Source organism: Danio rerio, chromosome 3 (assembly GCF_052040795.2).
Source record: "Danio rerio strain M-AB ecotype USA chromosome 3, GRCz13ab, whole genome shotgun sequence".
Taxonomy (NCBI): domain Eukaryota; kingdom Metazoa; phylum Chordata; class Actinopteri; order Cypriniformes; family Danionidae; genus Danio; species Danio rerio.
This window is the reverse complement of record NC_141023.1, coordinates 13,385,426-13,401,120: the sequence shown is the minus strand read 5'-3', so window position 1 is coordinate 13,401,120 and position 15,695 is coordinate 13,385,426.

Genomic DNA, 15,695 nt, shown 5'->3' with positions numbered 1-15,695 from the left:
AGTTGAGAACAAAACAATTTGCTGATTAGGCAAGCAATAAATAAAAAATATATAAAATAATAAATATATAAATAATAATAATAATATAGACTGTTAATGATTTGTAAATTGCACCATATTTAACTGTAATATGAATTGTATTTATGTAGTTATGCAGTATGTTACTGTATCTTAAAGTTGCACTGAGAATATGGCTGAATATTTTACAGTAAAGATGTACAATTTTTTAAATACATAATCAGCCAGATAAAATGTTTCTGTTAATGTAAATACAGTATTTTTTGCTGAAATGCAGTTATAGTAAGGTACTGCAAACTGCTGCCAGTAATTTACTGTAGATTCTACAGGAAATTGTTAATGTATGAGCAATATCACACTCAGCAGTGCGATATAGCTGTATTTCGGCACTGATGGAAAGCGTGCGTTGGCTTGAGACTGCAGGAAGAGTGTCTTGGTGTACCACCAGTAACAATATACAGCCATATCGCACTGCTACGACTGATATTGTGTTTATACAATAGTTCAAAGGCACAATCGTGTATATAAAACTGATAATCAAATACGGGAAGTCACAAAAATCATTTTATATGAGGAACTACTTTCTACCGCCATTCACATCTGGAGCTGATTCACATCTAGGCACTGTCCTTATAAATAAACAGCATAGTTGCAATCTAAACAACATTCTCACCTTTAAAAAAAGCCTCAAAAGTACATCATGTTGTCCAAGAGCTGCAATATTTGTCAAACGGTAGTGAGTGTGCTGATCCGCTGTAACTATATGGTTTTATTAAACATACTTATTAAAATGATATTAGTCACTTTTAGTCAGTAGTTAGTCATTATTTTTATAATCTTTAGAAATAGAAAGATGACATGTTTCAAAATGTACAAAAATTAATGTCAAATAATGGAGAAAAAAAATGTACAAACTACAAAAATGTTATATTTTTGTTTCTCTTGATTTTTGCTCTTTTTACATTTTTTTTAATTAAATAATTTTCCCCCAACATATAAATTTGGGCTCCAGATTTAGCTTTGGTGCTGACTAATGTATATGCACAAATATATTGGGTTTTTTATTATTTATTTAACCTTTTTACATTTTAAATATAATCACAAACCACCCTTATATAAAAAAATTATAATAGCAATAAAGGGCATCCGCTGCCTAAATGCTGAATAAGCTGGCAGTTCATTCCGCTGTGGCGACCACAGATTAATAAAGAGACTAAGCCGAAAAGAAAATGAATGAGTAAAATAATACAATTAAATTAGATAAAACCCAAATACACAACTAAATGAAGGTCAGATGTCTACATGCAACAATCTCAATGTTACAATGAAAGATTACAAACTGATGTATTATTATTGTCAAGAACAAGCAAGGGTGATCGATCTAGATCCAGCTGAACAGTTTTAACATAAGGGGAAAAAAGGGCTTTCAAATTTTAACAAACTTTCTGTTATGTCTTTGAAGGGAGTCTGAAATCTTCTCTATTTCACCAAATATAATATTAACAATCATCCTATAGAAAGTATTCAGTTAAAATAGAGGTTTGTAAAGAGTGTACTTGAATGTATATCCAGTGCTCAGCATATTTCAGTATAAAATTTCAGTACATGTAAAAGAATTTGGAAACATAATAGTAAACAAAGGCAAGAACGAACGCCCTACATCCTGCTTTATCTGCCTTAAAATTTCAGAAGGGCAGAAGCATTGAATATCTTGTCTAGTCTATCATGAGATACTGACACACTGACACACATCGCTCTAGCTTCACCGGAGGCTTATTTAACTTATGTAACACTGACCTAGTTACTCAGTGTTCTGCTCAAACTAGTAACAAACAACGTGGCGGTGTTCCGCAAACTGATATTCACACTGACAATTATTCATAATGTAACCCGATATGCAGTACAGTACACAGTGTGCTTATTTTCTTCATAAACATACAAGTAATGTAGTCGAACAGGATGCAAACTTTATTTTCTCTTTCGGGCTCACTCTACCAGCAGACAGCACTAATTAAACCCTTATTTCAGCAGTTCCTCTGTATTCCCATTGTGCAGATTTGCATGTATGGAACAGACTGTCCTACTTATGAGGACACGTAAAGGTCAGCAGATCTTTCAGGTGTTTTTACTTTTAAAAGGGAGGGTTCATCCAAAAAAAAAAAAAAAAGAGAGATAATTTGGCCATTATTTACTCACCACTGACTCAGGGTACTTACATATTTTCCAAAGCACTTTCCAGGTGCATTTTCAAAGTTTTACAGCACTTCATGAGCATGGAAAATTACATATTTACATACATATTCATACATCATTATATCAGATACTTTTTGTTAGAATGCTATACCTGTTTCTTTATTTAAAAAGATAAAAAACAATTGAGATCAAGATCTCATTTACAGGGATGACCTGGCCAAGAGGACAACACATGACACACGACTTATGAAAAAGCTGCTACTACTACTACTAATAATAATAAAAAGTAAAGATAACATAAAAAACAGTTTAGTTATTCACATTGAGAAATGGACTGTCGCTGTTTGTTATAAATGATGGAGTGAAATGATCGAGATAAGCTCTCACATTCTTCGTTCAGACTGTAGAGTATTCCAGGATGACAAAAGGTATCCCCCCATTGCAGTTCAAACCTGTAGAGCAGTCTACGCTATAGAACAGTGGTTCTCAAAGTGGGGGTCAGGACCCCCCGAGGGGTCGCGGGGCAATGAAGGGGGGGGTCGCCTGATGATTTCCAAAAATCTATTTATTTTTATTAAACCATAAGAATTAACATATTTTATCCATAACTATACTGAAAATAAAAATAGTCGTTTATAGTTACTATATACTATAAAGTTACTATAGTAGCTTATAGTTACTAGTTCTATTGGATTGTGACCCCTGGGGTAATTACATTATTTTAAAGGTAGCAATAGCGTCAGATGCATTTGGATTTTATAACACCAGGTTATACTTTTTGGCACATTTAAAGCACTGACACAAATTTAATTGGTGTGTCTGCGAAATTGCATGCAAGGTTTCTGTATTTATTACCACCTCAGAGGATATTGGGGGTCGCGAGTCACTGGCGTTGTTATTTTGGGGGTCGCGGGTTGAAAAGTTTGGGAACCCCTGCTATAGAACAGGGGTGGCTAATCCTGTTCCTGCTGAGCCACCTTCCTGCAGATTTCAGTTGCTACCAATATCAAACACACCTGAGCCAATTAATAAGGACCTGAACACCACGTGATAATTACAGGCAGGTGTGTTTGATATGGGTTGCAACTGAAATCTGCAGGAAGATGGCTCTCCAGGAACAGGGTTGGCCACCCCTGCTATAGAACATTATAAGGAAAATGTTAGCTCCAATGCCAACATTGAATGACTGTCATTTACTCTATTAAATGTTTTCTAGTCACATCTTAAATATTTAATACAAAATTTATATTAATTTTGATTTCATCCACTGTTTACTCAAAAAGTGGTCATATTATGCACACACACATACAGAACATGTACTATTACCTATTTAGTAAGAAATTATGACTTCTAGGGCAGCACGGTGGCTCAGTGGTTAGCACTGTTGCCTCACAGCAAGAAGATCGCTGGTCGAATCCCGGCTGGGCCAGTTGGCATATCTGTGTGGAGTTTGTATGCTCTCACTCTGTTGGTGTGGGTTTCCTCTGGATGCATCGGTTTCCCCCACAGTCCAAAAATATGCACTGTAGGTGAATTGGGTGAGCTACATTGTCCGTAGTGTGTGTGAATGAGTGTGTATGGGTGTTTCCCAGTACTAGGCCGTGGCCGGAAGGGCATCAGCTGCATAAAACATATGCCGGAACAGTTAGCAGTTCGTTCCACTGTGGTGACCTGAGACTAAGCCAAAAAAAATATTAATGAATGAATGAATGACAACTTCCAAAAGTCATAATTTAAGCAATATCCAAAATATGAGAACATTTCAAAACTGAAAAATACTAGATTCAAATAATTTTCAAGCATTTTCAAGGATTTACAGATTTATTTCAAACCTGCTCAGTGTTAATGGTTACAGATTTCCAACATTCTTTAAAATATCTTCTCTTATGTTCTCCAAAACAAACAAAAATAATGGCAGAATTTTCATGTTTGCATGAACTATCACTTTAACGTCATCTAAGTGGGCCAAAACTAAATCCAAGGTGAGCTGATTTTCTTTTTTTTTTTTAAATGTACATTTCTATAGATCAAGATTTCCTCACTTTTATAGACAGAACGACCAAACCTGATAGATATGGCCAGTTTCCACTGAGTGGTACGGTACGGTTCGGTACGCTTTTATGGCCGTTTCCACTGGCAAAAAGCGGACCGAACCAAACTATAACACTTTTTCGGAAGGGTACCAAAAACAAGAAAGGGTACCAAAAGGTGGAGCTACATGCGCAGCTGAACGCTGATTGGTTACAGAGATACGTCACGAGCTCGTGGAGCTAGACAATGAAAACAAAGGATCCGCCATGTTCTAATACACAGCCGAGACAATACATCGTAATACTATGTTATAAAGGGCCATGGATGACCCGAGCTCAAACAAACCTTGTCGTCATCTTGATGAACAGACACAAAGCCAAGAAGAAAAATCTGCCGTGTGCTGTTGTTGCTTTACGAGCCCGTCTAAAAGTGAGAGCAGTATTCGCTTTCTTCTGGGAGCTCGCGATCGCGTCTATATTTGATATAACGAACTTCTTATGCTGATGATAATAATGTGCGTGTGTGATTATTGAAGTGTCTCCGTCATCTGATCCATTCAGAAAAAATAGGACAAGCGCAAGAGTGAAGCACAAAAAAAAAGGAGAAGCCGTCAAAACACAGGAGCAAATTTGTTTTAGCAGCCTGAATCATGAACAAACTGCCATGTTTATCTTCGCCTTTTGGACTATTATGAACTGAGAATGACAAAATTACCCTTCAAAAGAAAGAAAGAAAGAAAGAAAGAAAGAAAGAAAGAAAGAAAGAAAGAAAGAAAGAAAGAAAGAAAGAAAGAAAGAAAGAAAGAAAGAAAGAAAGAAAGAAAGAAAGAAAGAGGAAATGGGTATATATTTACAGGACTACCACCCTACAATAAGGATGGCCTGAGGTGAGCATGAGATTATTTTGGGTCAGCTGGTGTAATTGTCACTTGCTCTTTCAAGCTGGTGCCCCACACTGCCATTACACAGTACGTCTAAGTATAATGACTTTCAGTTTATTGCTAGTGTTAAATATCATTGCAGCAAATAATGCAGTCTCAAACCCCTCACACGTTTTAGTTGAATAATATAAAAAAGTTTGGATAAAAAATGTATCTTAAGGTTAAACAATTGCAATGCAAACATGATTAGTTAAATTACTTAAGTAATTTAAAGATAGCAAAACAAAAGAAGTCATCATAACCATGCTTGCTGTTCTTGTTAATGAAAGCTATCTTTTATATTACAATTTCTGAAAATAGCGATACATAAAATATACAGTATATTACCAATGTACATCATTATTATGTACTATCATCATTCTCACACACTGGTCTCGTTTCAAAGATATTTTGAAAAATGTTGGAATCCTGTAACCATTGACAGTCTTAGTATTTGACTTTCCTACTATTTAAGCCAATGGTTACAGTTTTTCAGCATTCTTCAAAATATCTTTTTTCGTGTTAAACAGAAGGAAACTCATAAATTCTTCAGGGTGAGTAAATAGAGTATACATTTTAATTTAAGGGTGAACTATCCCTTTAAATGTCTATCTATATTTACTAGTCTGTCTATTTACTATATTTGTTGAACCAACGCTCTCTGAATGAAATGAACACGCAGCGCCTGATGTAACATATCAAACAGGTTTCTCAGGCTTGTTTCTTATAATCCATTGTCCTCAAATAAATCCAAAGCCCTTGTTGATTACATTTCAGCGAGGTGTTATACAATCTGAATGTGAGGAAAGACTTAGCAGGCAGACAGACAGGTTCCAAACTCTGAGCTGACATAAGAGTCTGTCCACAATGAGTGTGTCAGACAGACTGGGATAGACGCAGGGATTGGTCTGATCTCTCTTGGGACTCAGCGTCTGGTCTGAAACACTCTGACCTGCTCCACTGATAAACTAGAACACATTTATAATGAAGGCTTGTTTTAGTCGAGACCTTCTCTTTCTCTGAAACGGCAACGTCTACATTTCTATTAGAACAAATTATATAAAGGTAACTTATTTTAATGCTGTTCCTTACACATTAGCATACGATCCTGAAACAAAATGCATCATGTTACCATAACACTAAACTGTGACAAATGAAGCATATTCAATTTGAGATCTTTACTATGACGCAATCTACATTGTAAAAGTGCTACAAAAAATAAAAATCAGTTAAAAATTGGTTATTCAACAAACATTAAGCAGCAGAAACACTGAAGATGAATGTTTAATATGAATAAAATAAATCATAATTGACAATAGAAAATACTGTATATTACAGCCTAGTTGAATTTCTTATAAATCATGTGAGACCGAATAAACTGGAAAAAACATATAAAAAATTCACAAAAATACCTTGCATTTTAAATACATTCACACAGAATGTTTTAAAAACTATTTAATATTAATATATTTTATATAATTTTTATATAATTTAATATAAAAATATTTAATTAGATTTATTATATCAGCCATGATCAGCAAAAGAGTCCTTTTAAATAATAATATAAATAATAATAATAATAATAATAATAATAATAATAATAAATTGAATATAATAAAAAAAATAATAAATAGATTAAATATATAATAATAAATTTAATAAAATAATAATATTAATAATACTAATAATAATAAAAATAAATTAATAAAACAAATATAAAAAGAAATAAATATAATAAGAATAATAAATCAAGTAAATATATTTATAATAATAATAAATAATAATAATAAATTAATTAATTATTAAATATAACATCAATTATAATACATAAATTAAATATGATAATAATAATTAATAACAATTAAATACAACAACAACAACAAAAAATAATAGTAGTAATAAATTAAATATAATAATGAAAAATATAATAATAATAATAATAAATTAATTAAATATATTGATAATAATAATATTAACAACAACAACAACAACAACAAATAAATATATAATAATAACAACAACAACTACATTTATTAAACGTAATAATAATAATATTAATAATAAATTAAATAAATATAATATTAAATATAATGACAATAATAATAATGAAATATAATAATAATAATAATAACATAAACAACAACAACAACAATAATGAAGTAAATATAATAATAATAATAATAATAATAAAGAAAATGTAAAAATAAATGATATTATTATTATTATTATTATTAAGAAGAAGAAGAAATTAATAATAATAATAACAATAATAATAACAATAACAATAAATTAGTTAAAAATAACAAATTAAATATAATAATAATAATCATCTTCTTTATCATCATCATCATGTAAAAAATAAAATAAAATTTTAAAACCAATTCTAAACTTTTCATTTCTAATATTATGTTCAAATTAGGTTCTTAGCAATTAAGTTAATATATAGACAGAAGTGATTTTACTAAATGTCTTTGGATCATTTAATCAGTATTAAAATGATCTATTGATGATAAAAATAAAATCTACAAATTTGATTTGAAAAAATGGCATGTACTTTTTGAACATACCGTACGCTTGCAACATAAACCTGTTTTTGTGCTTCAGGGTCACACGTAATGTCTCTTTGTATAGAAATCGGTGCTGAACGAAAAATGCCAACGCAACCAGCATCTCATAACTGCATGAATACATGGAGTACAATTCATCTAGTGTCAGTTGGTGTCGTAACCCATTTCATAAGCTCTTACACACATGCTATTGAAGCAGGTAATGTTCTCCAAACAACAGTGCTGGTGACAGTAGCACAGTCCCACCAATTGGGCTTTGCTTCCCCTTTGTCCCCCTTTATGTGACTGAAGCGCATGGAGGCTTTTGCATAAACAGGTCAGCTGAAAAGTAGGTCAGTGCTGAAGGGAGGGAGGGAAGAGAGATGGTGATGGACATAGAAGTGAAAGTATTAGGAGAAAAACAGAAAGAGAGAGAGAGAGAGAGAGAGAGAGAGAGAGAGAGAGAGAGAGAGACATCGGGCCTGCCTTGTAGAGGAAAGCTGAAGGGAAAACAGGCTTCTCGTGTTACCTGGCTTATTTAGAAATGCAGAGAGCGTCGGGTCAACGGATACAGCCACGGCTGCATGTGTTTTGAGCCGCAGCACAACGGAAACATTGTGCACTGGAGTTTGGCCCATTGAAAGCTTTCCTCGCATGGCCTAATCTTCAGCAACAGCACTGGCCCTCTGCAATGCAGACAAATGTTAAAATAAAAGTAGATTATATTTTAAGTATTAATGCATGTTGTATTTTTGTTTTCACTGAAGACATGGAAGCAACATACATCATGAACACTAAATCAGTTAATTTTCTTAAAAGCTATTAGGTAAAAAAAAAAAAATCTGTAAAATTTATGGTAAAAAAGAAAAACTGCTAAAATTTTGCAGGTAAAATATGGTAAAACTGTGAAGGAAATTTCTATATTTTATTTAACTGTAATCTGAGGGTTAAAATGTTAAAATGAACTTCTTAGCAATACATTTATTACAAATATAAAATTATTTCATCAATACAAATAAATTTACAAAACGTCTTTGGAACAATTAATATTGAAACCAATTTATTTAGTGTCAGTCGAAAAAAGTAATAAAACACACTAAAGCAATTGTTTTCTTTAACCAAATAATTAAAAACAAAATCTGTAAAATGGTAAAAAGTGCAGCTGTGGTTGACAATTTTGCAGTTAAAAAGTACAGTAAAACTGTAAATGTAATTTAAAAATTTTACGGTAACTAATCTGAGGGTTAAAATATTGAAATATTGTTAAAAGTACCTTTAAAGTTGTTATAATTAAGTTTTTAGCAGCAAATATATGAACAATATAAAATACATTTTTACAAGTACATTAACAAAATGTCTTTGGAACATTTAATTAATATTAATAATGAATTTTGGCATAAAAAATCATTCATTTTGACTCATGCAATGTTTTTTTTTTTAATATACCTATGCAACATGCTTAACATGAGTAAAACATGCAAATGCAACCAAATCCAGCATCTTACAACTGCATGAATACAATTTAGTGTCAGTCGAAAACATGCAAGAACACGAAATCAGTTGTTTTTCTTTAAGCTAATAATTAAAAAAAATAAAATCTATAAAGATTTATGGTAAAAAAAAAAAGGGGCAATTTTGCAGTTAAAAATAGGGTACTGTAAAATGTCGAAATTTAACAATAAACTAACTGTAATCTGAGGGTAAAGAATGTAAATATTGAGAAAATAAGTTGTTACAATTAAGTTCTTAGCAATACATATATCACCAATATAAAATGTTTTTATGCAACCAATGCCAGCATCTTATAACTGCATGAACAAATTGAATACAGTTCATTTAGAGCCGGTCGAAGACTTGCAAAAAATAAAAAATAATAATACACACTAAATCAGTAAGTTTTTTTTGCGGGCTAAACAGTATTTAAAAAAAGGAAAAAGAGTGAAATTTATGGTTAAGAGCAGCAGTGTTTAACAATTTTACAGTTAAAAATACGGTAAAAATGTAAGTGAAATTTCTAAACTTTCCATTAAACTAACTGTAATCTATGGGTTATATAAGCAAATTTACAAAATGCCTTTGGAACATTTATTTAATATTAATAATGAGTTTGGCATAAAGTAAAATAAAAAATCATTAATTTGGACTCATGCAATGTACTTTTGAATATACCAGTGCCACATGTTCAACATGAGAGAAATATGCAAATGCAACCAACATTGAATACAGAAGAAACAGTAAACTAACTTTCTACATTTTACAGTAAACTATTTAATTAACTTACAGTTTATAATGTCACAATGAAAAGCTCAAGACCTAGCTTTATCCTTGAATGCAAAATAAATTATTTTTGCTTCTAAAAATATTTTTATTTCTTAAGATATTTCATATAAGATATTTCGTAAATATTATGTTTTGGTAAAAAAAAGTACAGTTAACAGTTTACAGTTAAAAATACTGTAGAAACCGTATAACAAAGCTGTCTCCCTTTTGAACTCTGTCCCTCACTGATGACTAATAAACCCCCACACACACTCTCCTCTAACTTATACTCCTCACAATCACTGCACTATTTAACATTTGCGCATTTAAAATTTGCACATATTCATTGCACTGATTCACTTATTTGAACTACATACCCACTGCACATGGACATTTGTAACTAAGTTTATCTATCTGCACACTTCTGATTATTAATAAAGTCCTGTACATATATTCATTCATTGTAAATCTGTGTTCATAGCTAATACAACCTGTATAAAATGTTCATAGTACATCCATCCATCACCATAGTTTTTCTATAACTGCACTTTATAACCTATACCTGTATTCTGCACTTGCTGCAATTGCACTGCTGGTTAGATCTAAACTGCATTTTCTGTACTTGTACATGTGTAATGACAATAAAGTTGAATCTAATCTAATAAAAGACATTTCTAAAGTGTACAGTACACTATAATAACAATTTTTGTTTTTACATTTTTTTCTTATTTCTTAACTTAAAAAAAAGATATGTGTTTAAAAAAGGGCATCTGTTGCCAGAATTTTACAGTTTAAATATAGTGAAAGAAATTTCTAAACTTCTGTAAACTACAGTATTTCATCAATTTAGTTTATAATTTCACAATGAAATGGTGGAGACCCAGCTTTATCCTAGAATGCTTATTAAATATGTTTTGTCTTCTCATCTCTTCTTGTCTTCATCTTATTTCTTAACTTAAAAAAAAGATTTATGGTGAAAAAGGGAAGCTGTGGTTGCCAGAATTTCACAGTTAAATATCTTTAAAGAAGTTTGAAAATTGTAAGATAAACTCCTGTAATTCATTGATTTCAAGTTATATAACTAGATATATAACCTAAACTACTTGTATAACTATGATTTATATAGTATATAACCTAGTTGACCTCAGAAAAGAGGTCAAGAAAGATTTTTCGAATATAAATAAGAAAGAAGTTTAAAATATAAGTAATTTTGTATATAATTTATTGGTAAATAATAAAACAAATGTTTTAGTTTTATAATCTAATGACTAGCACAACATCAAACAACAGCAGCAGCAGCAAAACTAGTTCTAAAGTATTTTTTGCTTTTGGCTGGTGTGTTTTTGAAACCTAAACGTCTTTCTTTTTACATAACAAGTACAAAAGGCACAAAACAAAAGTGTTTCACCTGCCCACCCTTTCCACTGTTTACCGGACAATCTGTGACCCAAAATCTTTATTATACAATCCACAATTGCCTATCATTAATCATTTATGTTTAATCAGAGCGCAGGGTATGCGTGTCAGTATAATAAACTCACAAAGAAGAGGTCAAGACTGTAGTGCATGCTTATGACATTATTACGGTTTTTAAAAACATATTTCTTATTTCATGTATCTTTTACTCATACTTTTCATGTATGTATTTACAGGGCTTAAAACTATGAAATGTCCATTGTTCTTCTTAGTATAAAACAATGTTTACACAATATGCACTTGGATGGATTTATGTAATATTAATTAGCTTTGTATGAGGTTAAAAAAAGGAAACTGGTTAAGCTGGTAAAACCGTACCTGGTCTAGATATTAAAAACAGACACCAGACACGGTCACTTTTCTGAACATGGTAATAAAAATCCTCCTCTGCCTGGAAACCGGGCTATAAATACTAATAACAGTTTTCCATCATGCAAGTATCGGTGCATTAATAAAAAAAAAAAGAGCGTATAAAAAAGGCAGCAGCGTGGCTGAGAGAATGAGAGAGAGGAGTTTAATATATGAAAAGTCAAGTGCTTTATGTGTTTGGATTTCATTCAAAACAAAAACACGGACTATCTCTCTTCCTGTGCAGTTTCCTTCCTGAACCCAGAAAAAACTCCCTATATACCTTCTGCTTTTCACCTTTATACATTTCAAAATACTTGTACTTGTATAAAGGGCTGATTATTTCAATTTTTTATTCAATTCTTTACCAAATAATAGTTGATAAAAATGCTAAAGTTATGTTAAATCAACGCCAAATGGCAGAATTAACAACAGATATACACCAGGCACCTGCGGTTTATTTTAACGTACTGCATATGCTTTTTTTTTTGTTCAAATTCACTTATTAATACACATTAAAAGCAATTAAATTAGTTGTCTCTGAATTGTGCAAAGGAACAGAAATTGATCTCATTAAAGACCAGTCATCCTACTCATAAAACATATTCAGAGAAATAAATGAGAAAATTCCTAAATGTTGATTTGAATAGAATAAAATTGCTAAAAACACAAAAACTACTAAAATAAAACATGCTTTGGCAATTGTAATTATTTTATTAAGGGGGGGGGGGCACATTTTTATGTATTATAATATTATTATTATCATTATTATTATTGTTATAATTATAGATTTAGATTAGGCATGGGCGAGTATAAGTTTCTCATGGTATGATAATCTGGATAAAAATATAATGGTATCATGGTATTGTGGTTACTGCTCTAAAATATGATCTTTTCAAATGTCTGGGTAAAAAAACAACTACTTTTTCCTACATTGACCACAGTATATTTCATTTTAGGAAACATTTACAATATTTTGGACCAGTAAACATGCCAGGTTCCATAATTCAAATAAACCATTGATGTCTGCTGTTTTCAGTAGTTTCAATAAAAGAGATTTCTTTACAACACATTAAAAAACAACAACAGAAAACACTTTACATATACCTCAGGAAACGATATAACAGAAAATTTTAGTGGCTTTAAAAACCTTGACCTTTCCAAACCACGGTAAACCTTGAAACCTGTTATCATTCCATGCCTAATTCAGATCAGTGCAAACTATATTTCAGACCACCCACACATCTAGTTTTGACATCAGGGGGTTCAAGCGTTAATTATGGGGTCAAACCCCTTTTAATTCACACCGAGAGTACACTGCAAATGATTGATTAAAGTGTTTTACAAGAAAATACAATTGCTCAATCTAATTGAATGTGTTAACTTAAATGCTGCTTCTATGCAATTATATTTATGTAATTTTCTATGTAATCATATTATATTTTACACAAAAATAAATGTCATCATTTTCTCATTTGTTCTAAACCAGTTTGATTTCAACTCAAAGATATTTTGAAAAAGCTGGAAACCTGCAACTATTGACATCCATGGTATTTGTTTGTATGTCATTGGTTCAAAATATCTTTTGTATTCGACGGAAAAAAAAAAAAAAACAAGTTAAGTGAATGTGTAAATGATTACGAGATTTTCCTTTTCGGGTGAACTATCCATTCATGCAATTTCTGATTAAAATGCTTAAGAGAATGTTTACATATAACATTTTTTTCCTTAGATACATCAAATTGACATTTTATATGCTAAAAAAAATCTGCTTGTTCAAGCTACTAATCAACAAACTGAGAAAGAAAAAGAAAAAAAGTAAAGAATAAAATTTCTGTTCCTCTGCAAAATTGCGCATCTAATTGAATGTGTTGACTTGCATGCTGTTACTTTGCAAATATTAATAAAATATTTAAATGGATAGTTCACCCAAGAATAAATTGTCATCATTTACTCACCATTAACTTTTTTTTCCAACACAAAACAAAATAGTTAGAAACACGCTGAAGAAGTGTAACCACTGACATCCATAGTATTTGCTTTCCTACACTACCTGACAAAAGTCTTGCTTTCGATCCCAGTTGTAAGAGCAACAAATAACTTGTTATAGTTGATTATTTGGAAAAGTGGCAGAAGATAAGATTTTTTTGAAAATTTATCTGTTGGAGTGCATCCAAATCATCAAAAATACTGCAGAAAACCCGCATGGGAACCCACATGGACCCAAGATTCTTACAGAAATCAGTCAAGTTTGGTGAAGAAAAATCATGGTTTGGGGTTACATTCAGTATTGGGGCATGCGAGAGATCTGCAGAGTGGATGGCAACATCAACAGCCTGAGGTATCAAGACATTTGTGCTGCCCATTACATTACCAACCACAGGAGAGAGAAAATTCTTCAGCAGGATAGCGCAGCTTCTCATATTTTAGCCTCCACAAAGTTCCTGAAAGCAAAGGTGAAGGTGCTCCAGGATTGGCCAGCCCGATCACCAGACATGAACATTATTGAGCATGTCTGGGGTAAGATGAAGGAGGAGGCATTAATGATGAAGCTAAAAATCAAGGCATGATCATATTTTATGTTGCTAAAATAAGCATAACCTAAAGGCCTTTGCCTTTCATATAAGCCACTTCTGATACCAAATGATCAATTACAAGTCATTATTTGTTGTTCCTAAAACTTGGATAGGTGTCAAGACTTTTGTCAGGTACTGTATGAATGTCAATGGTTACAGGTTTATAACATTCTTGAAAAAAAATTTTTGTTCACTGGAACAAAAAAAGCAAGTCAAGAATCGGTAAATGACCGTTTTTTGGTGAACATTCCATTTAAGAAAATTCTGAGTAAAAATGTGTTTATGAACCGTTTCCCCAATTCAATTTATATTAAAATGCATTTGTTTTGACTTTCTTTGCATTATGTAAATGTAAAACAAATGCTCAGCTCTCTTAAATTACACTAAACAAGCCTCAGCGAACGCAGAAATCCCTTGCTGTTATTCCCATTAGGCTTTTTTACAGCTCTAGCACAGTCTGTAGAAAGTCAATATTCGTACAATTCAAGCAGTTTAAACAGATTGCACAACACGGTTTCAGTAATGCAAGCCTTTTGTGCTGTGAATGTGTGTACAACATCTTGTAAAGAAAGCATAAATCAGCCTTTCAATAGTCTAACTGGCGTCGCGCCTGCATGTGAGTCTGCGTTGACTAGAAAAATTTCACTCCAGCTGTTGTTTTTGTTTGCATTTTCCTATTTGTATCCTGAAATTAGGTCAGACGGGCCCATGTGAGGCAGGGGAAGCGTGGACGGCGGACCGAGAGCTTAATGACTTGCGCTTATCCCTGCTTTTATAACTTGACACTCTGTTGTACAAGTCTGACTCACACTCTAGTATTTCAGCTTAGGGCACCAGACTGAGCTGAAATGGCCAGCGTTCTGGGTGAATGAGGAAACGGGTACACGTTAAACACGTAACAGCAGTTGGTAGAGGAACATTCCTGTCAGCATGACTATCTAAAATATCAACAGGTGCACAGGACAAGACAGAGAGCATAACTTCTTTTTTAAATGCGGTTTTATTTAATGTTTTTTTATTATTTGCAAAGCTAATCCAGCACAAACATGTCCGTAGTTATTCTATTTTTTTTACATTTAGAACATTTGAGAATTGTTTTTTTTTATTAAAAGTATTTGGATATTACAATCAGGGTTTCTGCAAGTTAAATTTGAGACTCCAAGACATTTTAAAGATCATTATGAATGAAATTTTAGACTTATACAGGGCTAATTGCTAAGGATTATTTAAAATCCCATTTAGAAAAGATTTTCATTTGACATATCAAAGATGTATTATAATTTAATAATACAATACTAATAATTTAATAATAAAAATATATAGGTCAGG